This window comes from Schistocerca cancellata, chromosome 1 (genome assembly GCF_023864275.1).
Source record: "Schistocerca cancellata isolate TAMUIC-IGC-003103 chromosome 1, iqSchCanc2.1, whole genome shotgun sequence".
In the NCBI taxonomy this organism is placed as follows: domain Eukaryota; kingdom Metazoa; phylum Arthropoda; class Insecta; order Orthoptera; family Acrididae; genus Schistocerca; species Schistocerca cancellata.
Window position 1 is genome coordinate 690,256,992 of NC_064626.1, and position 23,806 is coordinate 690,280,797.

The window sequence follows — 23,806 nt, forward strand, 5'->3', positions numbered from 1 at the left end:
TGTTGTACTTATATAAAAATCAGTTGGTTTTACTAAGAAATTCATCAATGGAGTAGAAGGAGTTGGCCACCAATAAATCCTTTAGGCTTCTCTTAAACTGAATTTCATTGGTTGTTAAGCTTTTTATGGCTGCTGGCAAGTTATTGAAAATGTGTGTTCCTGAATAATGCACACCTTTTTGTACAAGACTAAGTGACTTTAAATCCTTGTGAAGATTATTCTTATTTCTAGTATTGATTCCATGAATTGAGCTGTTGGTTTGAAAAAGTGATATATTTTTAATGACAAATTTCATTAAGGAATAAATATATTGGAAAGCAGTAGTTAGTATCCCTAGTTCCCTAAACAGGCTTCTGCAGGATGTTCTTGAGTTCACACCACATATAACTCTTACTGCACGTTTTTGTGCCCGGAAAACTTTAGCTTGGCTTGATGAATTACTCCAAAAAATAATCCCATATGACATTATGGAATGAAAGTAAGCATAGTATGCCAGCTTTTTCATTTTTATATCCCCTATGTCTGATAAAATTCGCATTGCAAACAGAGATTTGTTAAGACGCTTCAGCAGTCTGTGGTGTGCAGATAGTCTACTGAGTTGAAATGACGGCGCATTCAATCCAGCAGTTGTGTTAAGGATAGCTTTAGTTATGTGTACAGTTACTATCGAAAACTAAGGTCTGGTTCTTGGAAATAAATAAAACTGTCGACTCAAATTCTGCTTTGCGGGTATGAAAGAGACTGCGGATTTCGCACGTGATCTAAGTTCTCTTTTGCGAATTCGTGTTTCCATCAGACTTTCTGGCATTATGAAAACGAGGAATTAAAAATTTTGTCATAAATAAAAAAAAATTACAAAAAGACGCAGACTTTAAATACAAGGAAGATAACGACCAGGAAATGAGACTCATAATTTTGGATAGTGCAAAATTGCTAAGCAACGAATGGCTAGAGGATAAATACACTGGAGAGCCAAAGAAACTGGTACACCTGCCTAATATCGTGTAAGGCCCCCGCGACCACGCAGAAGTGCTGCAGCACGACGGGTCATTGACTCGACTAATGTCTGACGTAGTACTGGAGGCAACTGACAACACGAATCCATAGAGTACGAGGGGATGGAGATCTCTTCTGAGCAGCACGTTGCAAGGCATCCAAGATATGCTCAATAATGTTCATGTATGGGGAGTTTGGTGGTCAGCGGAAGTGTTTAAACTCGGAAGAGAGTTCCTAGAGCCCTCTGTAGCAATTCTGGACGTATTATCCTACTGGTAGTGCCCAAGTCCGTCGGAATGGACAATGGACATGAATGGATGAAAGTGATCAGACAGGGTGCTTACGTACGTGTCGCCTGTCGGAGTCGTATCTAGACGTATCAGGGGTCCCATATCACTCCAGCTGCACACGCCCCACACCATTACAGAGCCTCCACCAGCTTGAACAGTTTCCTGCTGACATGCAGGGTGCTTGAATTCATGAGGCAATCTTCCTACCCGTACACGTCCATCCACTCGATACAATTTGAAACGAGACTCGTCCGACCAGGCAACATGTTTCCAGTCATCAACAGTACAATGTCGGTGTTGACGGGCCCAGGCGAGACGTAAAGCCTTGCTCGCACGCTTACATTTGTTGATGGCCAAATATTGAAATCCGCAGCAATTTGCGGAAGGGTTGCACTTCTGTCACGTTGTTCGATTGTCTTCAGTCGTCGTTGATCCCGTTCTTGCAGGATCTTTTTCCGGCCGCAGCGACGTAGGAGATTTGATGTTTTACCGGATTCCTGATATTCGCGGTTCACACATGAAATGGTCGTACAGGAAGTCCCACTTCGTGGATACCTCATGCGCCGACTATAGTACCACGTTCGAACTCACTTAAATCTTGATAACCTGCCATTGTAGCAGCAGTGCTGGCCGAAGTGGCCGTGCGGTTCTAGGCGCTGCAGTCTGGAGCCGCGAGACCGCTACGGTCGCAGGTTCGAATCCTGCCTCGGGCATGGTAGTGTGTGATGTCCTTAGGTTAGTTAGGTTTAACTAGTTCTAAGTTCTAGGGGACTAATGACCTCAGAAGTTGAGTCCCATAGTGCTCAGAGCCATTTGAGCCATTTTGTAGCAGCAGCAACCGATCTAACAACTGCGCCAGACACTTGTTGTCTTATATAGGCCCTGCCGACCACAGCGCCATATTCTGCCTGTTTACATGTTCTCTGTACTTAAATACGCATGCCTATACCAGTTTCTTTGGCGCTTCTGTGTATATGGTTACAAAAGCATGTGTAACTACGAAAGATTACAAAGACCTTCGGAGAAAAGAGATTTAACTGTACGAATACCAGGAGCTCAGATGTCGAGCCAGTACTAACCAAAGAGGGAAAGCTGAAATGTGGAAGCATTATACATGGGGTGGACAGATTATATGGAAACAACAAAACCACAACACGTCACCATGCCTAATATGGTGCAGGAAACCCGATGGAATTCAAAACAACTTCCAGTCGTCTCGGAATGGATAAATACTGATCCTGTACGGTTTTCGAAGGACCCTTACACCATTCGTCCTGCAAATTAATGGCAAGATGAAGTAACGATGATGGAGATGGAGAGCGATCTCGCACCCTCCTCCCCAAAGTTCATTCCTCAATAACAGTGAGATTTGTTGTCTGTGGTGGCTGGACGAGATATGATAATACATCCTCGTGCTCATAAAACAAGTCCTGGACGATGCGAGCTGAGCAGGGACCTTGTCGCCTTGGAACACAGCATTGCATTGTGGAACAAACACTGTAACATGAAATGGACCTGATCAGCCAAAGTGGCCACATAATCGTTGGCAGTAATGGAACCTTGCGGAGTAGCCGTGCTGCCCATATAATTCCACGATATGGCTCCACAATAAACTCGGCCAAAATTTGGAAACAATGGACAACAAGACTCATCCGAACAAATGACTTTCTTCCATTGCTCCATAGTTGGGGTTTTATGATTTCGGCACCACGTTTTACGTTGGATCACTGAAGAGTGGTATCGGAAATTCATCTCACCTTGCAGTTCGCGATTTATGGACTTTCCTGTCTGTTATTTTGGTGCTGACAGGGTTTGCGAGCGCGATATTCATTTCTGCAGTAAATTTTCCAGCTGTCGTCGTCTATTTTTCATTTTTCATCACAGTTTTCTTCAACGACCGTCTGTTATTATCACTCAACACGCACTTACATCTGCGTTGTCACTTAGCGGATGATGTTTTCCCGCTTTCCTTGTATGCAGAATGAATCTTCGATATGGTGCCTTTTGAAACACCAAACACTTCGGCTCCCTTGATGACGGAACCATCAGCAACCACGCGAGTACCATCAATTCGCCCATATTTGAATTCCCTTAGCTCCAACATCATGCACTTACAACTACACAGAACACTGTTCTGACCACCACTGACACTCTCAACGTACTGAGGACATCGCACAGGTGCCGTTCGTGGTCAAATACAACAGCGCAGAATGCTTGGCTAGGATCTGCATTTATGTTCAAGCATGCATATGTCGCGGTGTTTCCACATTTTCCTCCAAACCCTGTATAGAGGGGCAATAAAAGCGAAATGAAGACCATATTATAGAAAGGAAGGAGGAAGTAGACGAGGATGAAATGGTAGATGTGATATGCGACAACAGTTTGCCATAACATTGAAAGGACGTAGTCGAAACAAGGTACCTGGAGTAACTACAATGTCCCTCAGAATTACTGAGACACGTAGGAGAGCCATCCGTGATGGAACTATAGCACCTGGTGAGAAAGATAAACTGATCAGCCAGAACATTATGACCACCGACCTAATATCAATATAAACCCATCCAGTCGTCAGTAGCGTCAGCTGGTGAGGAATGACTGCTACTCAGGCACACACACAGTACTGTCCACGCGTAGAATGGGGAAGACGTGCGATCTATCAGAGTTTCACCGAGGACAGATTGTGTTGGTAACAGCAAAATTTATCTGGTATTCGAGGGGTGCTGTGGTGTTCTGAACATTTGGCGAAACCATGGTGAAACCACGTACAGACGATGTGGGGTTGGGCAGCCATCCCTCATAACAGATGTTGGACGTAGTCGGCTGGGCAGACTGATAAAATAGGACAGGTGGCGAATTGTAGCGGAACTAACGGACTTTAATGCTGGACACAGTACAAGTGTATCTGAACACACCGTCCACCACACTTCTAACTGTGGGCCTCCACAGCCAACGACTGATGTATGTACCAATGTTAACGCCAGAACATCGGCAACTATGACTGAAATGGTCACGTAACCATCGGCACTGGACGTTGGTAGTCGCAGAGCGTTGCACGGTCTAATGAATCCCGATACCTTCTCCATCATGCCGATAGAAGGACGCTAATCCGTTGTCTTCCAGGGGAACGACTCCTTGACTAGCTGACGGCGGCTCCATTACTTTCTGGGGAACGTTCACGAGGGAGGTGGGAGTCCAGTGGAGTTCGGCAGGGCATCATGACGGCCAAGGAACATAGTATACTGGTTGCAGACCACGTACACCCTTTCGTGACGACCATCTTTCCAGACGGCAGTGGCATTTTTCAACATGATAATGCGTCATGTCACAAGGCCAGGAATGTGATGGAGTGGTTCGAGGAATACAGTGGCGAGTCCTGATTGAAGCGCTGGCTCCCCAACTCGCCACACCTGAGCCCGATCGAACACATCTGGGATGTAATTGAACATGGCGTCAGAGCTCATCGACACCCTCCCCGGAATTTACTGGAATTAGGTGACTTGCGTGTGCAGATGTAGTGCCAGCTTCCTACAGTGCTCTAGGAAGGCCTCATTGCGTCCTTGACACGAAACGTCGCCGCTGTTATCCGTTCCAAAGGTGGTGGGTAGGTGCTCATAAAACTCTGGCTGATCGATGTATATACTCGTAATCAATGTATACACCTTCAGACTTGAGGAAGAATGTAATTCCCATTCCAAAGATGTCAGATGCTGACTGGTGTGAACATTACCCAACAACCAGTTTAATAAGTCGTGTTTGTAAGATATTAACACGAATTACGTGCAGAAAAATAGAAAAACTGGTAAAAGCTGGTCTCGAGAAAGGTCAGTTTGCGTTTTGGAGAAAAATAGAAATATACAAGGCAATACTGACCCTTTCACTTAGCCCAGAGGATAGGCGAACATACTTTGTAGCATTTATAGATATCGAGAAAGATTTTTGACAGTGTGGACTGGACTACTCTTTTTGAAATTTGGAATACAGCAAGGACAAAACACTGAGAGCGATAGATTATATATAGCTTGTTCAGAAACCAGACTGATCTTACGGTAGGCGAAGAATATGAAAGGGAAGCACTGACGGAGAGGAGTGAGACAGGGTTGTAGCCTCCTCGATGTTATTCTATCTCTGCATTCAGCAAGCGGTAAAGAGAACCAAATACAAATTTGGAAAAGGAATTGAAGTTCAGAGAGCAGAGATAAGAACTTTGAGGTTTGCTGTAGATATTGAATTCTGTCAGACACAGCAAAGAATTGGAAATAGCAGTTGAATGGAGTGGCTACTGTCTTGAAAAGAGATTATAAGATGAGCATCATCAGAAGTAAAAAAGGGGTTATTGAGTGTAATGGCATTAAATCACGGCAGCAAAATAAGTGATAATGGCCGAAGTAGAGAGGATGTAAATGGCAGATTGGATACAGCAAGGAAAGCATTTATGAAAAAGAGGAATCTTTAATATCAAAAATGTAAATTTAAAAGTGGAGAAGTCTTTTATAAAGGCCTTTGTGTACGGTGTAGCTTTGTACGGAAGCGAGACGTGGACGATAAGTGGTTCAGAGAAGAAGACAGTATGAGCTTTCTAAATCTGGTGCTTCAGAAGAACGGTTGAGGACGGGAAGGTTGCGTAAGCAATGAGGAGACACTGAATCGAATCGGAGAGAAAATAAATCAGTGTCACAACTTGACCAAAAGAAGGGACTGGTTGATAGCACACACCCTGAGACAGCAAGGAATTGTCAGTCTGGTACTGGTGGGAAGTATGGGGGGTAAAAACTGTAGAGGGAGATCAGGGGATGAATTCAGTAAGCAGGTTCAAATGGAGTTAGGTTCAATAGTTATTTGCAGATGAAGACTCTTTCACATGATAAAATAGTTACTGCCTATCAGCAAGTGACACATTATATGATGCATACTAGTTTTTGAAGCTAAATGAGACGCTTTAATTCTGTCATGAGTAGTATTAATAGAGGTAACAGTCAACGATTTCGTGAAAGGCAAAGAAATATGCCCAAAAAATGAAACGTTTAGAAATGAAACGAAAACCCCCTTGCCCTCACGTACACCGGAACAGCATGATGTTCATAATAATAACAGGCAAGTGTCGAAGGTAAGCGCATTGCTAGCTCTGTGTGATCATTAATATTTTTGAGTACCTCATGAAAGATTACAATATGTAGAATTTGAAGCCATTTTGACTATTTTTCGACCGTGACTGTCTCAAGAAATACGTAAAGTTTTTTTAAAAATTACCGCTACCAGTCACAAGCTTTGTCAACTATTGTATTACTTATTTATTTGTTCTTCTGGCGTGACATTCTCGTTGTGATGTGTTGCGGTGTAGACAGAAGAACGAAGTGAGTGACCATTACACAACATTTTCGTGCAAACATCAGTCCAGCTTCCCAAGTGACATCGCCTCTTACTAAGCTTTCTCTTCTTCAACAGGATGACCACAGCATTTACAAAAAGACTATGTAATATCAGTATGACCTTATTGTAAAGATGTTTTCGTCATGCCGTCTAGCCTGAAGATGAGGTTTAACCCTCGAAACATGTCGCTAAATAAATAAGTAATTCAGTAGTTGACAAAGTTTGTGACTGGTAGTGGTAATTTAAAAAAAAACCTTTACATATTACAATATGTGTTTATAGTCTGCAATTTACTTGCTTCAGAAATCTTATGAAAAACAGTGCTAATGACTGTCTGCAACGAAGCTGATTTAATCAGTTTTGTCTTACTATTGTTACCATATTTATACAGATAACAAGGAAATATTTAATTTTGTTGTGGAAGTTAGTAGTTGGATCGTAAGTCACTAACTGACACTCATTGCAGAAGGTACTGCGAACTTTCGACCTTCGAAATTTGAAATTTCAGTCGTTTAAACAATCTTGCCGCTCAGCAAATTTCTTACGTATGTTAGTTGCCCCAGGGCTTGTCGTGAGTTTTTATTCTGACATTTCACGAAGGCACGCTGAACCCTTGATAGTATATGCACAACTGTCTTGAAATCATTCACAGTGCGATGCACTTTCCTTGGTCATCACTGCTTGTTTACTGTTACTTCAGCACGTGTTTCCCATAACGCCCACGGGAGGCCAAGTGCAGTAATATCCTGATGGGGTAGTACTCTCGCTTAACAATTGGCGTCCCTTCTCTCACCATGGCTGGAGTATTACTCCGCCGTTAGATCAATTACAGAGCGCTACCCAAAAGTTAAAACTGAGGCAACACTTTCCATTTTCCGGGGAGCTAACAAAAAGACGTCTTTTCAGTATTAAACACAAATTTATTGTCATACAATCGTCTCTCTGGATTATAATTTCCAATTTAAGCGTAGACGTTAGTATCATAATTTCTGTTATTACAATCAAAACATGTTTTCCATAATGAATAGTTCACGTAGTACATTGGGAATATACCCCAATTTTAAGTCATTAATACACTCCTGGAAACGGAAAAAAGAACACATTGACACCGGTGTGTCAGACCCACCATACTTGCTCCGGACACTGCGAGACGGCTGTACAAGCAATGATCACACGCACGGCACAGCGGACACACCAGGAACCGCGGTGTTGGCCGTCGAATGGCGCTAGCTGCGCAGCATTTGTGCACCGCCGCCGTCAGTGTCAGCCAGTTTGCCGTGGCATACGGAGCTCCATCGCAGTCTTTAACACTGGTAGCATGCCGCGACAGCGTGGACGTGAACCGTATGTGCAGTTGACGGACTTTGAGCGAGGGCGTATAGTGGGCATGCGGGAGGCCGGGTGGACGTACCGCCGAATTGCTCAACACGTGGGGCGTGAGGTCTCCACAGTACATCGATGTTGTCGCCAGTGGTCGGCGGAAGGTGCACGTGCCCGTCGACCTGGGACCGGACCGCAGCGACGCACGGATGCACGCCAAGACCGTAGGATCCTACGCAGTGCCGTAGGGGACCGCACCGCCACTTCCCAGCAAATTAGGGACACTGTTGCTCCTGGGGTATCGGCGAGGACCATTCGCAACCGTCTCCATGAAGCTGGGCTACGGTCCCGCACACCGTTAGGCCGTCTTCCGCTCACGCCCCAACATCGTGCAGCCCGCCTCCAGTGGTGTCGCGACAGGCATGAATGGAGGGACGAATGGAGACGTGTCGTCTTCAGCGATGAGAGTCGCTTCTGCCTTGGTGCCAATGATGGTCGTATGCGTGTTTGGCGCCGTGCAGGTGAGCGCCACAATCAGGACTGCATACGACCGAGGCACACAGGGCCAACACCCGGCATCATGGTGTGGGGAGCGATCTCCTACACTGGCCGTACACCACTGGTGATCGTCGAGGGGACACTGAATAGTGCACGGTACATCCAAACCGTCATCGAGCCCATCGTTCTACCATTCCTAGACCGGCAAGGGAACTTGCTGTTCCAACAGGACAATGCACGTCCGCATGTATCCCGTGCCACCCAACGTGCTCTAGAAAGTGTAAGTCAACTACCCTGGCCAGCAAGATCTCCGGATCTGTCCCCCATTGAGCATGTTTGGGACTGGATGAAGCGTCGTCTCACGCGGTCTGCACGTCCAGCACGAACGCTGGTCCAACTGAGGCGCCAGGTGGAAATGGCATGGCAAGCCGTTCCACAGGACTACATCCAGCATCTCTACGATCGTCTCCATGGGAGAATAGCAGCCTGCATTGCTGCGAAAGGTGGATATACACTGTACTAGTGCCGACATTGTGCATGCTCTGTTGCCTGTGTCTATGTGCCTGTGGTTCTGTCAGTGTGATCATGTGATGTATCTGACCCCAGGAATGTGTCAATAAAGTTTCCCCTTCCTGGGACAATGAATTCACGGTGTTCTTATTTCAATTTCCAGGAGTGTACAAATGTTATTTGTTTTCGTCCTAAAAAGAATATCTTTAAAATATATCACATGAATACAAACATTTCTTCAGACCACTTATTGGTGGCCCTGGATCGTGGACCATTTAATCAAAAAGAAAGGCGTACGGCGTATTTCCTCATTTTATGATGCACACTGATTTTATTAGCTCGTTGTTTACATAAGGTGGGTCTCGTTTCGGCTATTGTCATTTTCAAGTGATCCCGCAATGTTGAGGACGGTACATTTTTTTTGTATAAAAGTATGGATCACATCTGTGTTAGTGATTATTTGCTTTACGTTTTAGATATCATTCGGCCCACTCCATTGACGCATGTAGATTTACGATAAGTTAGCATTAAACTGGAACTTGAATGAAGCAGGTTTCCTGTCAGTGGCTGCTGGTAGAAATAAAAAGTGAGCAACGAACTCCAACAACACAAAAACTGAGAAAAAATATCACTAAAACACTTCAAGGAAGCTATATTGTGACATCTCAGTCGTAAAGCAAATAAAGCATTGTACCATCCTTAATACTGCGAGATCACTTGAAAATTGCATAATAGAATACTGGCCATTAAAATTCCTACACCACGAAGACGAAGTGCTACAGACGCGAAATTTAACCGACAGGAAGAAGATGATATGATATGCAAATGATTAACTTTTCACAGCATTCCCACAAGGTTGGCGCGGGTGGCGACACCTACAACGTGCTGACATGAGGAAAGTTTCCAACCGATTTCTCATACACAAACAGCAGTTGACCGGCGTTGCCTGGTGAAACGTTGTTTTGATGTCTCGTGTAAGGAGATGAAATGCGTACCATCACGTTTCCGACTTTGATAAAGGTCGGATTGTAGCCTATCGCGATTGCGGTTTATCGTATCGCGACATTGCTGCTCGCGTTGGTCGAGGTCCAATGACTGTTAGCAGAATATGGAATCGGTGGGTGCAGGAGGGTAATACGGAACGCCGTGCTGGATCTCAACGGCCTCGTATCACTAGCAGTCGAGATGACAGGCATCTTATCCGTATGGCTGTAACGGATCGTGCAGCCACGTCTCAATCCCTGAGTCAACAGATGGGGACGTTTGCAAGACAACAACCATCTGCAGGAACAGTTCGACGACGTTTGCAGCAGCATGGACTATCAGCTCGGAGACCATGGCAGCAGTTATCCTTGACGCTGCATCACAGACAGGAGCGCCTGCGATTGTGTACTCAACGACGAACCTGGGTGCACGAATGGCAAAACGTCATTTTTTCGGATGATTCCAGGTTCTGTTTACAGCATCATGATGGTCGCATCCGTGTTTGGCGACATCGCGGTGAACGCACATTGGAAGCGTGTATTCGTCATTGCCATACCGGTGTATCACCCGGCGTGATGATATGGGGTGCCATTGGTTACACGTCTCGATCACCTCTTGTTCCCATTGACGGCACTTTGAACAGTGGACGTTACATTTCAGATGTGTTACGACCCGTGGCTCTACCCTTCATTCGATCCCTGCGAAACCCTACATTTCAGCAGGATAATGCACGATCGCATGTTGCAGGTCCTGTACAGGCCTTTCTGGATACAGAAAATGTTCGACCGCTGCCCTGGCCAGCACATTCTCCAGATCTCTCACTAATTGAAAACGTCTGGTCAATGGTGGCCGAGCAGCTGACTCGTCGCAATACGCCAATCACTACTCTTGATGAACTGCAGTATCGTGTTGAAGCTGCATGGGCAGCTATACCTGTGCACGCCATCCAAACTCTGTTTGACTCAATGCCCAGGCGTATCAAGGCCGTTATTGCGGCCAGAGGTGATTGTTATGGGTACTGATTTCTCAGGATCTATGCACCCAAATTGCGTGAAAATGTAATCACTTGCCAGTTCTAGCATAATATATTTGTCCAAGGAATACCCGTTTATCATCTGCATTTCTTCTTGGTGTAGCAATTTTAATGGCCAGTAGTGTAGGTGAAACAAGACTCGTTGTATGTAAATAACGAATTAAAAAATCGGCGTGCAGCAGAAACTGGAAAATTACGTATGACGTCAGTCAGTAACTTAATGCACTGTGGATGTACCAGAAAATAAACTTTTGGAATCAAAAAGATGTTAGAAACTCCCTGTGAAAGGGCTTTTATATCAGGGTAAGATTTCCGTCAGTAGTCCTCCAATAACAAGAAGACACTAGAAACTTGCCTAAACTCGTTATACGTTGTTAGTTTAATTTAGAAATGTGGTTAAGAAATGTTGTTTAAAAAGAAAAAGAAAAATGGCACATGATAGGATTGATTTTGTGTCTCATTCTTAGAAACGTGCTGACACGTTCAAGTTCAAGTGTGCTGCACAGTGACAAGTTATTGAGGTAGCTGTGCCGAGTGAACTAATAACCGCTGTGGCCACGCTTGGCGTGTATAACCTGCTCCACTCCCGAGGGTGTTGGCTTCGCTCGTTAATGGTACCCCGTGGAACGGCCATAAATGTTCCATTCACCTGTGCGGAAAGGTCATCCACATTTTCCAGCGTACTGTCGTACTGCTACAATTAAACACTTGAGAGTGTCCACTACTGCTCCAGCAGAATGGCGACTGAAATCAATCGTACTTCATGGGAGCGTTTCTTACAGGAGCGTCACTTGCCGCGGTGTATCATGAGTGATATCGTTCGGGCATGAACATCTGTTGATGTCTGAATGATTTTAGGGAAACGAGTGAGGCTTATGTAAACAGAATTTCTGAACTCAATGTCAGACATATATATACTCACCATGGAGATTTTCAGGGAGGCTTACACCGCAATTTTTCGCATTTAAACAGCGGTAAAAGTCACTGGAGAGTCCTGTACAGGTATTCATCGTGTCATCTTAATAGATGACTACAGCACTGATTTTCTAATGATTACATTTTACTATGAGAAGCGGCCGAGCCTTGGAGTGGTGACTGATATCGTATCCCAACATACCTGTCGGTCAAAGTGAAGGGCTCTGTTCTGTATATGGAAACGTGCTTTTCCACATAAATGAAAATTATCAGAGCTACTTCTTTTGAGTGGACTGCCTCAGAAGTGTTGGAGGTAAGCATATTACACTGATTCGTGTAAATCACCGTTTATCAACAAAAATGATATTTACAAGTTCATCTGCACTCTGTAAGCCTCTGCGTGGTGTGTGCGGCGGAAGTACGTAAATGTACCCCAGCCTCCCCCTCCCCTACCCTGCGGCCCCGTCCCTTCACTATATCGCCATTTACTCCACAACCGTATACGAGAAAGACTATGGGTGCTCCACTGTGTGGTCCCGAATTTCTCAAATTTTAGCCTCGTGGTCATTACACGAGATGTACACTGATGAGCCAAAATATTATGACCATCTGTTTAATAGCTTGTTTGTCCGTCTTTGGAACGAAATACACCACTGATTCTGCGTATCAGGGTTCCGACAGCTGTCGATAGGTTTGTAGAGGTATGTGGCATTAGACGTCTGCGCACAGGTCATATAAATCGCATAAATAACGGGCCACTGATTTGCGTACGCGGAAATGGCGCCCGATAAAGACCCAGAAGGGTTCCATAGGAATTACTTCAGGTGAAATTGGTCGCCGAGACACAACGTGAGTTCCCTATAGTACTCCTCAAACCACTGTAGCACGGTTCTGGCTCCGAGTCACGGACAGTTATACTGCTAAAAGATGACATCGCCGCCGGGGAAGAAATTAATCGCTTTCCACGCCCGGTTTCCCTGGTTCGATTCCCGGGGGGGGGGGGGGTCAGCGATTTTCTCTGCCTCGTGATGACTGGGTGTTGTGTGATGTCCTTAGGTTAGTTAGGTTTAAGTGGTTCTAAGTTCTACGGGACTGATGACCATAGATGTTAAGTCCCATAGTGCTCAGAGCCATTTGAACCATTTTTTTTGAAGAAATTAAGCATGAAGGTATGCAGGTAGTTTGCAGCTATCGGGGTGTCTTCGATTACTACCACACAGGTCCCATGCAAGCGCAGGAGAATGTCTTCCATAACACAATGCTGCTCCCATTATCGTGTGTCCGTGGCGCGCTGCACTTTCCGAGCCGCCGTTCACCTCGATAATGGCGTTTATGGAGACGACCGGCGATGTAACACAACAAAAATTTGATTCACCCCAACAGCCGACACGTTTCCGTTGATCGGCGGTCGAATCTCGATGGTTCCATTCCCACTGAAATCATAATTCACTACGTCGTTGGGTCAACATGGGAACACGTAGGGATGGTCTGCTGCGGAGCACCATTTTCAACAGTGTGGGATGAACGGCGTGCTCCGAAACACTTGTGCATGCACCGTAATTACGAAAAAAATGATTCAAATGACTCTGAGCACTATGGGACTTAACATCTGAGGTCATCAGTCCCCTAGAACTTAGAACTACTTAAACCTAACTAACCTAAGGACATCACACACATCCATACCCGAGGCAGGATTCGAACCTGCGACCGTGGCGGTCGCGCGGTTCCAGACTGAAGCGCCTAGAACCGCTCGGCCACATCGGCCGCCCATAATTATAGACTGCATCTGTAGGTTGTGTTGTCTTCAAGTCTCATTGTCCTGTTCCGTATTACATATGGAATTAGTTAGATAGGCAATCCAATCAGCAGATCTGCAAAGCGGGCTGCTGGTGCACCATGCCAAACAATTCGTGCCAATGAATTGAGCGTTTTTCTTACACTGACCACCAGTACTAAGAGTTAAATACATGGAGATGCTCTACTCACTGATGCGTGTCTCTTTTCTGTTGTTTCTGTAGTTTTTGTAGTCTTTGCACAGTCATCTGAACCGTGAATAGCCCCGTATTGAGAAGTAGCGGCTCTGGTCCCACATACTGACATACGGCACGGAGAGCGGTGTGCTGACTACATGCCCCTCCATATCCGCATCCAGAGAGGCCTGTGAGCTGAGGATGACACGGCAGGCGGTCGGTACCGTCGGGTCTTCATGGCATGTCGGGGAGAGTTTAGTATTTTTATTGTTATTTATGACTATCACATTAATTAAACTAACCATACATTAAAGTCTTTAACTAAGAAAATGATAGTGAAAGGGTTAAATTAACAACGGAAGACTTCTTATACAACAAATTAAAAAGATAACAGATTCCAGTTTCGAATCCAACAACTACGTTCAAATAACAGACACGTTGTTGTACAATTAATATTTTCTTTACGCCAATCGTAAAAAGCTTATACTGTTAACCAATATCTTCCACCTCTGCACCACTGGCTGTTATCAGGTTCAGGGCATAATCTTGCCGTTGCCGTGGGAAAATGCCCCCAAAAGGCGAGAGAATCAGCAATGATCAACGGCAGGAGATGCAGAAGGCAATGGAAATCACTGCATTAAAGACACATAACGTGTTTCCACAGGACATGTGGCCTGTAACTGATAAAGTATCATGATGATTTCTCCATTGGCAAAAGATTCAAGTACGGATAATTTGAAAATGGAAACAGGTGTCCGAAACTAGTCACCATCAAGAAATAGAGTATGCTGCTTAGTGAAACTTATGGAGAAGATACAATCATTTATGTCAATTAAAAGATTCCGCACTTGTCACCCATTCGGATCTCAGGGCTGCCAAGGGGAAGGTGGTCATGAGAAAAAGAAAATAACCAACAAATGGTAACGTTTTACGAATCGTAGCATGGAATGTCGGGAGAGTGAACGGGGTAGGGAAGCTAGAAAATCTGAAAAGGGAAACTTCAAGCCTCAATCTAAATGTAGTGTGTGGGAGTGGGGGTCAGTAAAGTGCAATGGAAAGAAGACAAGGACTTCCGGTAAGAAATGGTATAACAGGAGTAGGATTCGCTATGAACAGGAAGGTGGGGCAGAGAGTGGGTTACTGTGAGAGGTTCAGTGATAGGTTTACTTTCAACAGAATCGACAGCAAACCACCACCGACAACAATAGCTCAGGTGCGTATGCCAACGTCGCAATCGAGAGATAAAGAGAGAGAAAAATTATATGCGGTTGTTGAAAGGGTAATTCATTACAGAAAGGGAGATGAAAATCTAGTAGTCATGGGGTATTTTAATGCGTCTGTAGTGCAGGAACTAGAAGGAAGGTGTACGGGAGAATTTGTGCTTGGTAGTAGAAAGACTATTTGAGCTCTGCAAAAAAATTCAGCTTGTAATAGCGAATACTTTGATCAAGAATCACAAGAGGAGGAGTTATGATTGGAACAGGTCAGGAGAAACGTGAAGATTCCAGTTACCTGACATCGTGGTCAGACAGATATTTCGAAATCAGATGCTAAACAGTAAGGCATACCCAGGAGCAGATACAGACAAGGATCACAATTTAGTAATGATGAAGAGAAGGCTAGAGTTTAAGAGATTAGTCGGGAAGAATCAATGTGCAAAGAAGTGGAGTACGAAATACTAAGGAATGAAGAAATACGCTTGAAGTTCTCTGAGGTTATAGATACTGCTCTAATGAATAGCTCAATAGGCTATTCAGTTGAAGGATGGGCATCTCTAAAAAGCGCAATTATAGGACTGGAAAGAAAAACAAAGGTACAACGAAGGTAGCTGCGAAGAAACCATGGATACCAGGAAAAAAATTTAAGGTGATCGACATAGGAAGTACAGAAAAGTTCAGAGAAATTCAGGAATACGGAAATACAAATTACTGGGAATGAAATAAATAGAAAGTACAGGGAAGCTAAGGCGAAATGGCAGCATAAAGAATGTGAAGAAGTCGAAAAGGAAATGATTGTCAGAAGGGCTTGTCTGATGACGTAATAGAAGAAGAGAGAGCAGCCGACTGGGAAGAGATAAGGGATCCAGTATTAGAATCAGAATTTAAAACAGCTTTGGATCACTTAGGATCAAATAAGGCACAAGCGATAGATAACATTCCACTGGAATTTCTAAAATCATTGGTGGGGGGGGGGGGGGGGGGCGATGTGTAGAATGTATGCGACTGGCGATATACCATGAGACTTTCCGAAAACATCATCCATACAATTCCGAAGATGGCAGGAGCCGACAAGTGGCAGAATTGCTGCACAATTATCTTATGGTTTTAGAAAAGGTAAAGGCACCAGAGATGCGTTTCTAACGTTACAATTGGTAATGGAAACAAGACTGAAGAAAAATCAAGACACGTCTACAGGATTTGTTGATCTGGGAAAAGCTTTGGGCAATGTGAAATATTCAAAATTCTGAAAAAAATGTGTAAATTATAGGGAAACAGGGTAATATGCAAGAACCAATGGTAGCAATAAGACTGGAAGACCAAGAACGAAGTGCTCGGATTAAAAATGATCTAAGAGAGGGACGTAGTCTTTCGCTCCAACTGTTCAATTTATACATCGAAGATGCAACGACGGAAAGGTTCAAGAGAAGGACTGAAACTGACCGTGAAAGGATATCAACGATAAGATTCGCTGATGACATTACTATCCCCCTTGAAAGCGAAGAAGAATTACAAGATCTGTTGAATGAAATTAACAATGTAATGATTACACGGTATGTGTCGAGAATAAATCGAAGAAAAACGAAAGTAATGAGAAGTAGCAGAAATAAGAACACCAAGAAACTTAACATCGGAATTGTGGTTCAAGAAGTAGACGAAGTTAAGGCAGCAAAATAACCGATGATGGATGGAACAGGAAGGACATAAAAAGCAGATGAACACTGAAAAAAGGTGCATTTCTGGCCAAGAGAAGTCCACTAGTATCAAACATGGGCCTTAATTTGAGGAAGAAATTTCTGAGAATGTAAGTCTGGAGCACAGCACTGTGTGGTGGTGAAACATGGACTGTGGGAAAACACCGACAGAAGCGAATCGAAGTATTTAAGTTGTGGTGTTATGGACGAATGTTGAATATTCGGTGGACTGATAAGGTAAAGAATGAGGAGGTTCTTCACAGAATTGGACAGGAAAGAAGTATACAGAAAACACCGACGAGAAGAAGGGGCAAGATGAAACTTCCCGACAGATTAAACTGTGTGCCGGACCGAGACTCGAACTCGGGACCTTTGCCGTTCGCGGGCAAGTGCTCTACCAACTGAGCTACCGAAGCACGATTCAGACCCCGTCCTCACAGCTTTACTTCCACCAGTACCTCGTCTCCTACCTTCCAAACTTTGCAGAAGCTCTCCAGAGAACAAAAGAACAGTTATTTGGTCATTAATATTATGCTATCTCATATGTGTAAAACAGCCAAAGTAAAATATATATTCGTCTCCTTTTTCTCTTTACTAGACCTGATGATGGCCCAGGACGGCCGATACTAGTTAAGAGTGTAAACATATTGCGATTGCTACAAAGAAACTTTTAAGTGTACAATAAAAAAAAGTCAGGCATTGTCTCCTAACAAACTTCCTTTTTTCCAGACATCACTCTTTTTGGTATATCGAAATTTCGATAGACGAAAATATGGAATTTTTACCTCCAATATATCGTCTGCTACAATACGACGGATAACCTACGGAAGTTTCATTTATCGATACTTTCCGTCTCTACATTTGACAGTATAGAAATTGACAGTCTTCAGTGTGATGTGCATGGAGTTCAGATTGTGAATTTATTCAGCCTAGATGTGAGGGAGCACGTAGATTGCGGAGGAAAACTTATGGGCGTGATAAAATTAGTGACTGCCTGAAGCAATGATAACTAAAAACATAAGAATACTGGTATTTAATTAGGTTCGCCAACTTTGGCATGAGGCCAAGCATATAGTTCTGTAGTCGGGTACGTTATAGGCTATGTCCCAGTTCACTGTTTCTTTTTATTATCACCATTATTGTATTTTTTTGGTTATCAGTCTCAGCCTTGTAAGTAGTTTGGTGCGGCACGTGACCTCCTCCCCTGAAACAGCGTCTTCGCATACACCTAACGTCCTCGGTTATTTGCTGGATAAACAACAATCTCCTACAGATTTTGCCCACCACAGCTCCCTCCATTACTATAGAAGCTATTCCGTGATATATTGACGCTTGTCCTATGGACCTGCCTCCTCTTACGGTCAGTCTTTCCCATACATTCATTTCTTCACCCATAGAGCGGAGAACTTCATTTCATATCTTTTCAATCAACTTAATTTCTATTATCCTTTGGTAACATCACGTCTCAAACATTGTGATTCACTTATTTTCTGGTTTTCCCACAGTCCATGGAATTCTGTGTTTCAGATATACATTCTCAGAAATTTCTTCGAATAATTTAAGCCTATGTTTGATTTAGTAGATATTATTTGGCCAGAAATTCTCTTTTTAGCTGTTTGTGTGGGACGTAGTGGCTGATCATCTTTAAACGACTCAAGAAGCTACTCCCCGATTCCGTTCATTCACTTGGTCGCCCAAAGAATCTCGCAGGTGAACTCTACCTTCAGCGTAAAAATTCACCACTTCGTCGTGGAGAACAGTCAGCGGACATGAGGGCTGACCTCCGTGGCCACCTCACCTCAATCTATAAGCCACATCTGGGACGATATAGAACGAGATGTGTGCGCGTTGGCCGGTGCTAACACAAGTCTCACTGACTTGTCGACGACTGTTGAGACCGGCAATCGATCAGGATGGTTCTTCAACTCTTGTAATGACTCGAGGAGTCATTGCCAGACGCATTGTCACCGACAACATGGCTAAAGCGCTTCTGGAAAAGTGATTAGTTCACTGCTTCATGGGTGTAAACGAGGGTTGTCCAGGAAGAAGGTTTTTCACTCCGGAAACAGGTGGTACGCCATAGATTTAGAAGACAAGTGTTAGATAGTGAAAGATACGGGAGATGACTACCTCATGCAACAGTTGTGCTGTCCAACTGTTCGCAGTATTGGCGTCGTAGCGATTAAAAATAGAGAACGTGATTCCTTATCTGCCCAACGACGTGCGTTCCTATGTGACAGAGCTTTAAGATAAACTGAAGAGCCAAAGAAACTGGTACACTTGTCTAATATCGTGTAGGGCCCCCGCGAGCATGCAGAAGTGCTGCAACACGACGTGGTGTGGACTCGACTAACGTGGCTTGGGTTGTATGGGGAAGGAGACCAGACAGCGGGGTCATCGGTCTCATCGGATTAGGGGAGGATGGGGAAGGAAGTCGGCCGTGCCCTTTCAAAGGAACCATCCCAGCATCTGCCTGGAGCGATTTAGGGAAATCACGGAAAACCTAAATCAGGATGGCCCGACGCGCGATTGAACCGTCGTCCTCCCGAATGCGAGTCCAAAGTCTCGACTAATGTGTGAAATAGTGTTGGAGGGAATTGTCGTGCAGCCATCTAGGGTACACGAGTGGGCCTTCGGCTCCGAAAGCCCATATCGATGCCGTTTCGTTGAATGGTTCGCACGCTTACACTTGATGGCCCAACATTGAAACCTGCACCAGTTTACGGAAGGGTTGCATTTCTGTCACGTTGCACGATTCTCTTCAGTCGTCGTTGACCCCGTTCTTGCAGGATCTTTTTCCAGCCGTAGCGATGTCGGAGATTTGGTGTTTTGCCGGATTCCCGATATTCACGGTACACTCGTGAAATTGCCGTACGAGAAAATCCACAATTCATCGCTACCTCAGAGATTCTGTGTCCCATCGCTCGTGCGCCGACTGTAATACCACTTAAATCTTGATAACCTGCCATTGAAGCAGAGCAGCAGTAACGGATCTAATAACTGTGCCAGACACTTGCTGTCTCATATAGGCGTTGCCGATCGCAGCGCCGTATTCTGCCTGTTTACATATGTCTGTATTTGAATACGGATGCTTGTACCAGTTTCTTTGGCGCTTCAGTGCATAAACGAAAGTAGCTCCAATGGAAAGTAAGGGTCACCTGCGCATTTGGACCAAAAGGCAATACTCTGATGGCAATTGACAGTCCCCAATGAAAAGTGAGAGGGCGGTCATCCTTCGTCAATTACCCGGAACTGTTGCCTTAGGAGAATGTATTCCTCAGATACCGAAATTTTGAAAACTGGAAAAATCCACGCAGGATTAAAAATGAGAGATGATCTATACAGGTATTGTGGTGATTCACAACAATTTTCGCCTCCACGTGGCTCAGAACAAAATACGAGTATATAATATTTCCCGCAACAGTGGAGCTGACAGTTACCTATCTACCCTAAGGCATTAATCTGACTCTCGTTTACTTTGTTACATCTTCACGAATTCCTGTCAACTCAGAATTTCCAAGTTGACAACGTTGTGTGGATCAATGTTACATCTTTGTTCAAATTCCAATACTAGGAGATAAGCATAAAAATTTCTTACTTATAAAAGAATGTAGTGCCAATGGAAATTCAGGGTCATTACAAAAAGAGGTAAGTGTCCTAGCTGTAGAGATGAATTTCCTGAGCAGTAAGCAGTAGTAGAGCCATTTGTGTATCATTTTGTCCGTGTCACAAACAAGATATGTGTTCATATTTATGTTCCGACAGTCGCTTTTACACTGCTTACTCAAATATTCTTTTTCCAATTGCTATTCTTTCTTGCCTGAAATCAACGAGTCTTACAAATTTGCCACCGGTTTCCCTCTGAAAGCTCCTTTTTTAACCCAATCTACCAACATTAACGCTTCACGTACCAGTCACTTTACTCATCGCTATTGTTCATTCAGTGTTTCATCTGGAAAGATGTCAGATGAATTGTTAGTACGTCTTATTTTATGGTTTCACTTAGGGTAAGCGCTCAATTTTTGAGTGTTCTGTAACTATACGCAAATAGCGTGTTTCATAAACTCTAATGTCGTTCCTCATGTAGTTGAGAATGACGGCTTCAAGTTATTTTTTATTATTAAGACACATTTTGGTACGAAATGTAAAGAACGGTAATTTCCTGGTGCCATTAAGACGAGTGTCACTGACAAGGGGAGGCCACGACGTTTGGAACGCGGATTTACTGCAAACTTCGTACACTCGTAGTACCCCATGAGGACAACAAAATGTGTAAGCAGTAGCGCGTACTTCTCAAGTGTTATTGAGAAAATCGCAAGATAATTTCGGTCGTCGAATATATATCTGTGCGTGGCCGGTTTTACCATGAAGCGGCTGCACACGAGTGACACGAGTGGTGTCGGCACGGTAGCTCAGCGTGTTCGGGCAGAGGGTTAGCTGCTCTCTGTAATAAAAAAGAAAAACTGAGTAAACCGATCAACAACGAACTTAAACGCATGTCTTACGACACGACGTCCGCCCCGAGCAGATGCAAAAAAAAAAAAAAAATAAAAAATAAAAAAAAAATAAAAAAAAAATAAAAATATATGCTACCCTTTATAATAAAAAGAGTGAACGAACGATCATCGAACAAACTGAACGGGTGTCATAAGACGGCCGCCGAGAACAAATTCAACGAACAATATAGAACGAAACGTTTTTTTTAAAAAAAGTGGTTGGCGCTTGAGCCGTTGGATCGTTGGATCGAGTTCCGTTTTTTATATTCAACACAATCATTTTCGTCATTATTTATATTACAATTGATATAATGGGGAAAACACGAGTAATCGGATGAACTTTTATTAAATTTACAATGTTATTTGGCAGTCTACTAATTTTTATTATAACAAATAATGTAATATTCATAACTATCGACTCGTAAACGACCAAACGCATAAAGTGATACTGAAAATGTATGCTTGTCAGTGATTTGAGAAACCTCTTATACCTGGAAGGAGCCCGAAACGACTTGTTACCTCCAAGTTATCACCGGCACAGACGGCTTCGAAAGATGTACAATTAATCGTCGCTTTCGACATTACGAGTACAACTTGAAGGATGGTATTTTTCGTAAAAACATGGAAAACAAAAAGTTAAACGGCACCAGCTGCATTGAATTAAATGCCATGTTTCCGCATACGCAAGGTCTTTTGACGTTTTTCGTGCAAAACCAAACCTCGTTACCATTTTCAACAAGCTTTCTTTGAGACGATAGTTTGGAAGCAAACCATGCATAACGCAGTATTTTCTTAAAAATCGGCGCTGATAATTGGGTATGCAGTACCGAGTGTATTTTAATAGTGTCTTCCGAGAAGCAATTTTTCGTTCTCTTTCGATTAAATACGAACAGTTTTGAAGACACGGACAAGCACACATTTTCAGTATCACTTTATGCGTTTGGTCGTTAACTAGCCGAGAGTTATGAATATTATATTATTTGTGATAGTAAAAATTAGCAGACTGCCAAATAACATTGTAAATTTAATAAAAGTTCATCCTATTACACGTATTTTTCCCATTATATCAATTGTAATATAAATAGTAAAGAAAATGACTGTGTTGAAAATAAAAAAAAAAAAAAACAAACTGACGAACGAAACACGATTCAGCGGTCCAGTCGCTAGAACGCCAACAACTTATTTTTAAAAAAATATATATTTTGTTCTATATTATTCGCTGAATTTGTTCAGGGCGGACGTCCGATGACACCCGTTCAGTTTGTTCGTTCATCCGTTCGCTAAGTTCTTTTATTAAAAAGGGAAGCTAACGCTCTGACCGAACACGCTTTTTTTTCTTTTGCATTTTGTTCGTCGGTGATCGTTGTGTTTGGTCGTTGCGGACGTCACATGACATCCGTTAAAGTTCGTTTGTTGATCCTTCCACGCAGACAGAGGCCAACCAGCTCTCTGACCGAACACGCTGAGCTAACGTGCCGGCACCACTCGGCTGCAGCCGCTTCATGGTTAAAATGGCCACGCACAGATACACTGCTGGCCACCGTAAATGCAACACCCTGAAGGAAGCATCCAAATCAAGTGAAATTTACACCACGAGTTTGCAGCGATGAGATATGCAGCTGATTAGAATTTCGGCGCAGACGCACATCACGCGCGCCTGTGGCGCCACCTCATAGCGCCATTTAAGGCTTGGCGATTTCGACGAGTGTACGTTCGGCACGTGTGTTTACCTTGTGGTTGTTTCACAAGACGATCAGTTATGCCTCGTAGAAAACAGCGAACTTTTGATCAAGTATCCGAGTTCGACAGAGGAAGGATAGTGCCTTACCGAGATTGTGGATTATCATACAGAGAAATCGCTAGTCGTGTTGGACGAAACCAAACAACTGTAATGCGGATATGTGACCGATGGATGCAGGAGGGTACGACGGACCGACGTGGTCGATCGCATTCACCTCGGTGCACCACTGCACGTGCTGATAGGCAAATTGTGCGCATGGCAGTGACGGATCGCTCAGTGACATCCCGAACCACAGCACAGCACATTGCGTCTGTAACGCATCATCCAGTGTCTGCGCGTACCATTCGATGCCGTTTACAGCAGGGTGGTCTGTCCGCAAGACGTCCATTGCTTCGTCTACCATTGACGCAGAACCACAGACGTCTCCGTCGCCAATGGTGTGATGACAGACGGATGTGGACGGCAGAATGGAATGACGTTGTCTTTACTGACGAGGCACGCTTCTGTCTGCAGCACCACGATGGTCGGATTCGAGTGTGGAGACACCGTGGAGAGAGGATGCTGGACAGCTGCATTATGCACCGCCACACTGGTCTTGCACCGGGTATTATGGTATGGGGCGGTATTGGATATTACTCTCGCACGCCTCTAGTACGCATTGCCGGTACTTTAAATAGCCGGCGCTACATACCCGAGGTGCTGGAGCCAGTTGTCCTTCCTTACCTTCAGGACTCGGCCACAGTCATATTTCAACAGGCACACATTGTCCAGAGGT